Here is a 10,551-nt window from a genome sequence, read left to right on the forward strand (position 1 = left end):
TCACAGGCACCAGAAAACAGGGAGGTGAGCATGACTAGATAGCGCCTAGCTGCATTTACAGATAAGCCTCATTTGACCATAGCTTGACCAGTCTTAGAGGCAAGAGAAAAAGAAAACATAAGGTAATAAAACACAACTGTCTCACACTAACCATGCCCCATCTGGTCCTGTCCACGAGGGGATCACGCATACATCACGAAAATTCCTATAGGGCAATATTGTCATACTACCTCATCACTAGCCTATCAGGCCTTGCCAAATGCAGACCCTAGCATGGCATTAGACACCGAATTTTTGTATAAAAGACCCTCTACCCCTTTGTTCGACGGAGGTTCCGTGTATTGAGGGCACGTGTCTTTTTTTTGCCCGGCTAAAGGATTGATCACCCTGAGGCTGACTCCCCACCCTTCGAATCAAAGATAGGGGTGCACGAGTCCTGAGCATGCTCCGAGTTCTAGTGTGTCTTTGTGTTGTTATCGTTGCTGGATTTGTAAGTATTGCTTAAATGTATGGTTATTGGTTTAATTAAGAGTTAAATTGTGTTAATTTCACTGTGTAATTCTGTAAAGTGTATCTAAGTTCTGTTAACCACACTGTGTAAATTGTATAATCATGTGTTGTGTAGTAGTGTTGTATTTAGGCTAAGTATAAGTGTTAGAAATAGAAGCCCGGGAGTTGTTAAGTTGTAAAAGTAGATTTATAACTAACTCCACCAGCTGCCCTAAGATAACCATAGAGGGGCTAGCTTTGGACAGAGTTTTTATTATCATTATATTGGCTTTGTTTTTGTATTTTTTGTTAAGCAAATTAGAGACAGTGATTTGGTATAGTTGAATTGTAATAAAAGAAGTTTGTAATTAGTTAAGTACAGCTAAGTTTAGGGTTTTCTACGCTGTAAAAGTATTGAGCAATTGCTAGTTTAAAAAACCATTTGCTAATTGTTAGTTTTGATTAAAAAAAATCATTCCACTTAATAAAAATAATTTGTTTCACCATCATCCAGTAGTTTTCACTGGGTAGTCGGCTTTAACCCTTGAGGCTCCCATCACATCACAGAACCAAAGTGTAACAAAGACCACATTGTATAGTTGGCTAAGGTATGCATGACTATTAAAAGTTTCTAACTGATAAAGTGGGGGGAGTGGGTTGCTTGAGTGAATAGTCTATGACGCGACAGAACTGTCTATATAAACCTACTTGTTATTGAAACTGTGGCTGGTTCTCGGTGGAAACGGGCCGCTCTCTGTTATGTGCACTCTTCAATAAAGAGCTTTGTGATTGGACCTTGCTGGTGTTGCCTGTCTGTTTGTGGTCAGACAACGAACCGAAGCCGTCTGGGTTTGAGTCCTCGACAGAAGCAAACCTAATTACATCTCAACTAGAACATTCAGGTGGTTTAGGAAGATTTAGTATAATCAGAACTATAGCATTATTGTTTGACTTTTCAGACTATAGAACAAATAGAGGAGAGTAGGCAAAAATATTAACCAGAGAGTTTCCTCATGCCATCTAGCCAGGTTCCAGAAATGATCCAGGGTAGTTAGACAGAGATAGAAGTTGCAGCTCACCACACCAGCCAAGTGCCTTCCAACAAGGGCAGACTTAATTTTGAGGCAAGATTTCTGTCATCTGCCAGTGAGGAAGGGGAGAATTTAATTACCAGGGACTTTACTGGGGGAAGCAGTGAATCGGGAACTCCTTGGTTGTCCTGTTCAGGGCCTGGTGCTCTGTTTTGAACCAAAGCAATCTGCTGCCTTTAAAAACTGTCCACTGCCAGGAAATAGAGTAAATCCATTGTTTTAGCCTCCAAAGTTAGCTCTTCAGACCATTCCTTGTTCCTTTTTATCAAATGGAATAAAAAGCTACTTCAGTTAGGAGGATGATACAGTGGGAATGAAATTCAAAGATGAAGCAAGAGGATTTAAATAAAGCATGATCACTTTGCACTTCTGTGACCAGAGAGAGCATGTGTTTTTGTTCTTGGGTTTTTCCATTTCATTCTCTCAAAGGGAAACCTGAAATTGACTGGGAGGGAAAGACAAGAGATAATACTACAGTACAGTGCACGGAGGCTACTCAAATACAAGTGGTGTTAAGAGTCAATTATCTCAGGACTGGAGCCATTAAGTTTGCAAAGAGAGGTGTGTTGGCCTCCCACCAGGGAGGATAGATTGCATTTGAAAACAATTTATCTACACAAGATGCACAGAACAAATCCACTCTGCTAACCAGATGTTGGCTCTTACTTAAAAGGGATGGATTAACCCCTTCTTCTACAGAATTGTTGTCCACCAAAGTGTCCTGGTTTATGACAAGTTCTTTCTCCACAAACCCCCATTACAAATAATGTGGAATAAAGCTCACAGAATAAGATGGCCATAGGTTCTAAGGCCAGGAGTTATCATTGTGATCACATAGTCTGACCTGCGGAACAGCACAGGCCATAGAACCGCCCCAAAATAACTTCTAGAACAGATCTGACATCTGGCATTGGAATCAGCCCACTAAACATTTGGATGCAGTCCGCCAGAGCCAAGTAGGACCCTCAGGCAGGCTCCCCGTCTGCCACAGCCCCACACGCCACTCAAAGCAGCCAACTGCTGATTCTAGTGCATATGTCTCTGCGTAGTGCATCCCTTGGTGGAAGGGGGGGGGGTCTCCATGCACTGTCCCCACCCCAGTATAATCCTTGAAGCCTCCCATTGGCCAGAAACTGGACAATGAGATCTGCAAGGACAGTGCTTGTGGACATGTGCAGCATGCAGAGACCTGCTGCCCTCTTCCCCCAAAGGATGCACTGCACAGACACACATACATGGTTGCCCCAGCAGCTGGCCGCTTTGAGCAGTGTATGGGGCCGCTGCAGTGAGAGAGCCTGTCTGGGTATGTCTACACTACCCCCCAGTTCGAACTAGGGGGGGGTAATGTAGTCATATGGAGTTGCAAATGAAGCCCGGGATTTGAATTTCCCAGGCTTCATTTGCATAAAGCCGGCCACGCGGCTTGCGAACTAGCTGTACACCTCGTTCCATGTAGTGTAGACATACCCTCTGAGAGTTCTGCTGGGTTGCTGGCTGGGAGCCACCTACAGTAAGCACCTCCCAGACAGAGACTGCACCTGGCACCCCACCCTCTCCCACACCGCAACCTCCTACCCTAGGTCACCATGCCCTCCTGCATCCAAACTCCCACCTTGATCTAAATCAGAACCCCTCCTGAATACAAGCTCCCTCTCAGAACCTGCACCCCCTCCAACATTCCAGTCCCCTACCCAGAGCTCCCTCCTGTACCCAAACTTCATCCCAGACCCCTTCCATTAATAACACAGCAGCCTCTGATTACTTTCCATGATTTTTGGTGAGTCTGCTTCATGATTTTCAGAAACCTGGGCTTGGCAATAGTAGGGTTTTAACTATTCAGATCTATAGCACAGATAACATCCACCCTAGCTACTGGAGTAACCAGTAGTGGGAAATACATATTATATGAACAGCATCACACGTGTTGCCAGAGGGTTGGATAAATACCTGTGGAAAGAGCAGAATGTTAGGCCTCAGAATTCTTGTTTTCCTGCCTCCGTAGTCAGATTGTAGTTTAGTGGTTACAGATTGTATCACTGAAAGATAACGCCTTTTCCCTGCAGTTGTGGTTGGATTAGCTGAGATCTGAACCTGAGCCCTCTGTCTGGAAAAAGTGCAAGTTCCTACCCTTTAGCTAAAATCATAGATCTCCAAGTACATAAGGAGGGGCACCCAGACTTCTATACATGGTTAAGCCACACTGTGTTTTAGCATAGGTTACACAAGTATGTTATTTGAAATGTTCCTTCTGAAAGATGCTGCCAAAAGTAGATGAGAGTTGATACTGGTATATTAATAGTTTTGTTTTTGTTCATAGTTTAGTTTGAAGTAACCATGTGCAGGCTCTGTTATCTTCTCTGAAGAATGTTGCCTCCAAAGATTAAAACCTCACCTTATTATAAGGGTTTTTATAGGGCACAGGAATATTATCAGGAGCAATGACCAAAACTCATGATCTCTAGTGTTGCTGTCCAAAGCACTTTCCACTAGCTACCATCCAAGTGCCTGGGTGCCTCAGTTTCTCCGTTTTCAATGTCATAGGCATTCACTCCACGGGCAGAGGCAAAAGCACATTATTTGCATGAGGTAGAAACACTGTCTCGTGTCAATATTTTACATCAGCAATGGAATACTTTTTGATGGCAAGAAAGAGGGTAAATGCAGGTGCTCAAGCTTTTTACAGCATACTGGTGAACTGTTTCTCATAATTTCACACCAGATTTTATTAGGCATGGTCTTTGTTCAGCCATAAGAAGAAACTGAGACTAGTCCCATAACATGTCACTAGTCTCCAAGACTGAGGGTCTGAAAAGACTTAGCAATGTGACAACTACACAGGGTTTCAAACTTTGACACCAAAAAAGTGTTCTGGTTTTCAGAACTGCTGCTCCTATTCACTTAATTTTATAGACTCTACAGTTATTCGACTTAAAGTCACATTCTGTGCGGAGAGAAAGAGAGATGAAGAAAAGTGAGGTAACTATGTTAATTATGATACTGTGATGCCTAACACTGCAACAGGGAAGTCAGTTTACCCATCAATTATTTACTGAGCAGTGCAAGAGTTTCTGTCAAGAAGTTATTGCGTTGTGCAGTACAGGTTTGGATAGTTATGCTCTCGTTCATTCAATCCTTCCATTACAATTATCTTATTTTGAAACACTATTTTATTGCCATGCATTTAACCCATACCGCTATAGTTTTCTCTTCCCATTTCCACCAAGCTGGCCTTTTAAGGGACCTCATTTCCCTGTCCTGTAAGTTTACACTGCCAGTGGTAAAAGCAAACTTCCACAGTGGGAACTAAACTTTCCTTCAGGAGTTTTGATGAGCATACAAGTCCAGGGGTTCTTTCCCAATGTGAGAGATCAGTCTGCTTCTCTGGAGTCTTCAGAAGGATCATTGGTGCTGTGGAAGAAAACATTGTCCTCACTCTGCGTTTGTAAGCAACAAGTAGCCAGAGGCAGTTTTATTACGAGCTGCAGCAAGGGAAAAACTGGTTCTGGCTACTTGTTGCTTACACATGCAGAGCGAGGACAATGTTTTCTGCATTCTGAACTACTCAAACCAGCAGCTGTTATTTCGATCCTTACTTAGCTCAGTGGAGTCAAGGATGTTCCAGCATGAATGGGAAATTCAGATAGTCATTTGGCCAAATATTTGATTTAATTCACAAGAGCATATTTATCAGATATATCTATTCACCACCCAGACTCTCTCCCTAACCTTGTCCACTGCTCAAAAGAAGTAACCCTCTTCAGCAACCCTCATACCATCTACAAAGCCCGGCTCCCAGCTGTTACACTCCGTCACACTGGTAGGCACTCATTCTTACCCTGTCCTTCTGAACATGAAGGATTGGGTTGCTTGAGGGCTTTGTCCTAGTTAAATTAAGCTAATTAGTTTTAAAATCTTACAGAAGACCATGCAACTGATCAAGTGAAACCCAGCAAGGAACCTAGGTTCACCTTGACCAACTTCAATGTTAAAACTACAAGCCCCCCTTCCCAATCAGCTCTAGGGTTAAACATGGATTCCCACATATCTTCTACAGTGAAGATCTATCCAAAGGAGGAAGAAAAGTGATGGAGATCCTATTCCACTGATTTACAAACTGGGGGAACCCTTCCACTGAGACATAGCAACTAGGCCCCTTATTGAGAATGAGGTGAAGATTCCTGCCAAAAGGAGACATCTCCTATCACAGCTGACCTAGCAGTGGTGCTGTAAGTATTCTCCAAGTACCTTCACCCTATGAATAAACCCTACCAAATTCATGGCAATGAAAAACACATTCCAGACAGTGAAATCTGGTCTCCCTCCCTCTGTGAAAACTGGTCTGGGTAAAAGCACACACATTACAGATTTTATGGGGAGACCAGCATTTCTTAGTTGGTGGTCCTGTTGCAAAAGGAGTTGGAGGAAGATCACCAGGTTATTTTAGGCTGGGAGCAGTACTGTTACCCTTACTTCTGTGTTGCCTTCAGAGCTAGGTGGCTAGAGAGTGATGCTGTTGACCAGGAGCCCAGTTCTGAAGGTGGCATTCTGCAGCAGCAGTGCATAAATAAGAGGTAACATTATTGCAACTCCCTCCCTTACAATAAACTTGTGCCCCCTCCCCTCCAATTCCTTTTGGGTCAGGACCTCTAGAGTTCCAACACTATAAAAATCAGATTTAAACAGCTGAAATCATGTCATTTATGATTTTGAAAGTCCCCCGTGACAGTGAAATTGACTAAAATTGACCATGAATTTGGTAAGGCCTTGTTTTGATTTAAGATTCCTCCTCGCAGACCGCTGCCCTTCTTGCCAAGCTTCCTAGGGAATGAAAAGTTCCCTGCTCCCCTAAAGAAACTTGGAGAAGATGCTGTACCTGCCCCACTACTCTTCTCCCACTGTTACATGCCAACTGACTCTCAAATTCACTGGTGCTCATGGGACACCTCAATATGCTGTTACCTACATTCCACATTTCAATTGGCAGGGCCCCATTTAATCAGGCTTTTTTCCAAACTATAGGAGTGTCAAGAGGCATAACCTATTTCAGCAGAGGATGTTTCCTCTTGGGAAACTGACCTCCTAGCAATGGCAATGTCTTCAGGTTCGTGGGCATCTGCAGCAATTCCTCCACATCTTGTAGTGCATTATAGGGAAGTGGAGTTTGTATAGTACTTAGTACTTCCAACACTCTACACCTCTCTTCCCACACAGAGTTGTGCTGTAATATAGTGTAGCAAGTAGTTTTAATGTAATACAAGGTTGTTTAGGTGAACAGAAATTAAAAAGATAATGAAATATCAGAATAAGTAATGCTGTATGTTTTTCTTTATTCTGCCAGCCACTCTTTTTGACAAGCGGAAAGGAATGGCTGAAGGCTGTTGGAAAAGATGCATCTGTCAGTGCCTACCCTGAGGTTGAGGCAGTCAGAAACCAGAAAAGTCCTTGACTTACTATGGTCACTGTTTATCTTTAAGAGGATGTTCTTATTCTTTGTTTTATGAATTTTGGGTTTTTTGCTACTTGTATTGTGAGAAATGGGGTAATCTTTACAAAGCTACTGTCTTATGTTACTAATTTGTGTGAGTGACGCATGCATGTAAAATGATAAAGAGTGAAGGCACCCACCACTATGCCCAGAGAGGGCTGAGGAGGAGTAAGAGACTCAGAAAAAAAAGGGGATTGTCAGAACTCTGGAGCTGAACAGACGCACAATGCTAGATAAGGGGCAGATTGACAACTCTGGAGCTGAGGAATGTACCCCCGAAGGACAAGTTAACCAACTCAAATCGAAACCAGAAGTGTGGCAACTCCCAGCAATACCCATCAGAATGTTAATGAAGGATAACTACACCAACAGCCTTTTGATAAACACTTGTTAAAGAGTAATTAATTACAACATGACATTGCAAAATCCATAGACTGAAATGGGGAGTTATAACTATAAAATAGGGTACATTGCCATGGGACTTTGGGTTCCTTGCGCAAGAGCCATTCTTCCTGAAAAAATGAGGAAGAATGGCTCTTGCGCAAGAGGGAGTTTTTGAGCAAAAAGGAGCCTGTCTATTCAGCTCTTTTTTGCACAAAAGCAGCTGGAAATTAAGTATGCAACTGAAGCACAGCGATATTCCACATCACGCTACATTTGAATAAGCTTTTCCAGAAGAAGGCTACAGTATAGCCGTAGCCTTAGCCTTAGAGTTCAGTTTTTACTTATTCTGCGTCCATGCAGGTTACACTGAAAAAGTGCTTTAGTCATTTGCTTTCCTGGGATTAGACTCATGCATGTTTACCTTCTGGTTATACTCCAATAAAACTCAGTTACTTCAAATAAAGTCCTATCAACATAATTGTCTGCTCAGGTGTAATGACAACATGCTTTTAGTCCTGCGAGGCTGTTCATATGTTTCTCTTACATGAAAAATCCATAATTCACAAATGCTACAAACTCCAGATTTTTTTCCTCCTCTTTTTGGGAGTGTCTTATTTCTTTAATTGTATTTACAATGAATGAATAAGTTTTTAAATGCGTTTTTCATAGGAAACCCTTAGCATGTGTTTGAGATGGGATGGGGATGTTGTTCTCACACTGACAGGAGAAAGTTGTGATGTATTTATTTTGTTAATTTTTAGAAGCACATCACATGCAGCTGTGGTGAAATTAACACAGTGAGTTATTGTTTCTGAAGACAGAGTACTAGCCACACCTATAGAATTCTTAAATATAAATTAACCACTTCAGTGCAGCAGTATGTTTTGCTAAGGCTTTTCCACTATTTGTCAGTACATAAATATACAATGTATATCCGCATAGTACCATTTTGTTTGCAAATACTGTATGCATTAAGGGAAATAAAGAAAAATATCTGATTGTGTTTTGGGTCTGTGAGATCCCGGATACTTGTCAATTTACGTGATGTGGAGGCTTCCCTTGCTGTGGCCTGTGTCATGCTTTGTAGTGACATATTGACTGGCTAGCTTAGCTTGCAGAGCTTTTCAGGTAATAGAAAAATCATATAAATGCGGTCGATTTAACTTTTGCAGTCTGTCTCCTTTTACTGTGAAATTTAAGCTCAGCGGCCACAAGACAAGTGGCTGCAGGAGCAGAAGCCAGCTGTATGCAAAGAAAAGTGTTACTGGTCCCCCCCAAAAGTTTGTGAATGGGTTTGCTGCTCCATGGTATTAAAAAGATTAGGAACCACTGATCTACTGTGTGTATAAAAATGGATGCGTATGTTGATTTGTAAAGCTGTATTGTCTGAATGTGGCATGTTGCCTTTTCCCCAAGAAAAGATACCCTATGCTTCTTATAAGCATAAAAGTGTGACCTCAGGTAAGTGTATTTGAATATATGCCTGCTACAAATGAGACTGCACAACCATTTGTTCCCTCAGAATGCTGACCCTGTAATTGTTTAGTTATTAGACATGTATAACGAGGTTTTCAGGCTAAAGTAACTTCTGAACAGAATGTCAATTTTAAATCAAATGTTAAATACGAATTTCTATCTACATATGCTGTCCATTAAGTCTTGGAGGACAGCTGAAGCTAATTTCAAGGCAGTAGTGATCGATATACAGTGAGACAGGAAATACAATGATTTCTTCCTAATGTTTTCTTGGGATGACTAAGTACTGTACTCAGTTTCATAACCATTACATTGGTCCAAATGTGAGTCATAAGCAGCATCATATCAAGGTCTGCTACACTACCCTTCAGCCATCCCTCTAGTCCTTTTAAAAAAAAAAGTAGTGCAGCTCTATAGACTGCAACGCCTTCATATTTCATTTCTGCAACATTTTTTTTCCAAATATTAGTATTTCTTCATTCCAACAATTTAGTTCTCTTGGCAGATCAAATAGAGTAACCCTTTGTGGTTCACAACTCCTCAGGAATACACCCTGAAAAGTGTTAGTGTCTGCTCTAAGAACACATGCTCACCCATTTGTTCAGAATTAACTGGAATGATGGTAAAACACTTTGGCATCCCTTTGTGTCTAGTACGGGTGACCGAAGAGGACACCTGTCTACAGACTTCGATATTGATCTGCACACAGGGCATTCCCCTAAGTCAGGGTCCCCAACACAGTGCCCGTGGGTGCCATGGCGCCTGCTGGGGCATGTATGTGCCCGCCTAGCACCACCCCCGGGAGCACGGCACATGCATGGCCTTAGCTGCCACCCCCAGGCGCGCAGCGCATGCCCAGCTCTGCCCCTGGGCGCCCAGCACACGCGTGGCCCCGCCCCCAGGCGGCCCGGCAGCCCCGTGCGGCGCCCACCACCCAAAAAGGTTGGGAACTACTGCCCTAAGTGTTTTTCCTACAGCAGGGATCAGCAACCTTTTCAAACCAAAGAGCCAAACTTTTTGCATTTTCTTGAAGTTTACATCATACCTGGTCAAATCCATCTTCATGCATACATTCATGCGGTCTTCTGTAAACCTTATGGCAGGGAGCTGGGGATGTGGGGGGAAGAGGGACTCAGGGAAGGGGCTTCAGGTGTATATTGGGCACAGGGTTGGGGTGTGTAGTAGTGTTATGATGCGGTGACCAGATGGAGGCGGGGCTCTAATTGGGGGCTTGTTGGCTAGGCTTCATTTTTAAATAAGTAAAATATGTCCAATATGAAAGGTTTCAACATTATTTGTTTAACATTTCCCCCACCCCTGCCACACACACCCCAAGCCCCCCCCCACAAAAACCCGCTACCCTCATGGATGTTGCCCCCAACTGAAACACCTCACTCCCCATGGTGGCGAAAAGGGCAGGGAGGACTGAGGTTCAAGGCCAGACTTACTCTTCCAGAGGTGCAGGGTTAGTGGATTTAGTACCCACCCCCCAGGTTCTGGGGTGGGACCAACAATGAGGGGTTAAGTGTGCAGGACAGAGCTGCCAGTGAGTGGGATAGGGTTACAGGAGGGAGTGAGGGTGCAAGGTCTGGTAGGTAGGGTGTAGGAGCAGGCTGGGAGGAGGGG

Source organism: Pelodiscus sinensis, chromosome 6 (assembly GCF_052426305.1).
Source record: "Pelodiscus sinensis isolate ZL-2025 chromosome 6, ASM5242630v1, whole genome shotgun sequence".
Classification (NCBI taxonomy): Eukaryota; Metazoa; Chordata; order Testudines; family Trionychidae; genus Pelodiscus; species Pelodiscus sinensis.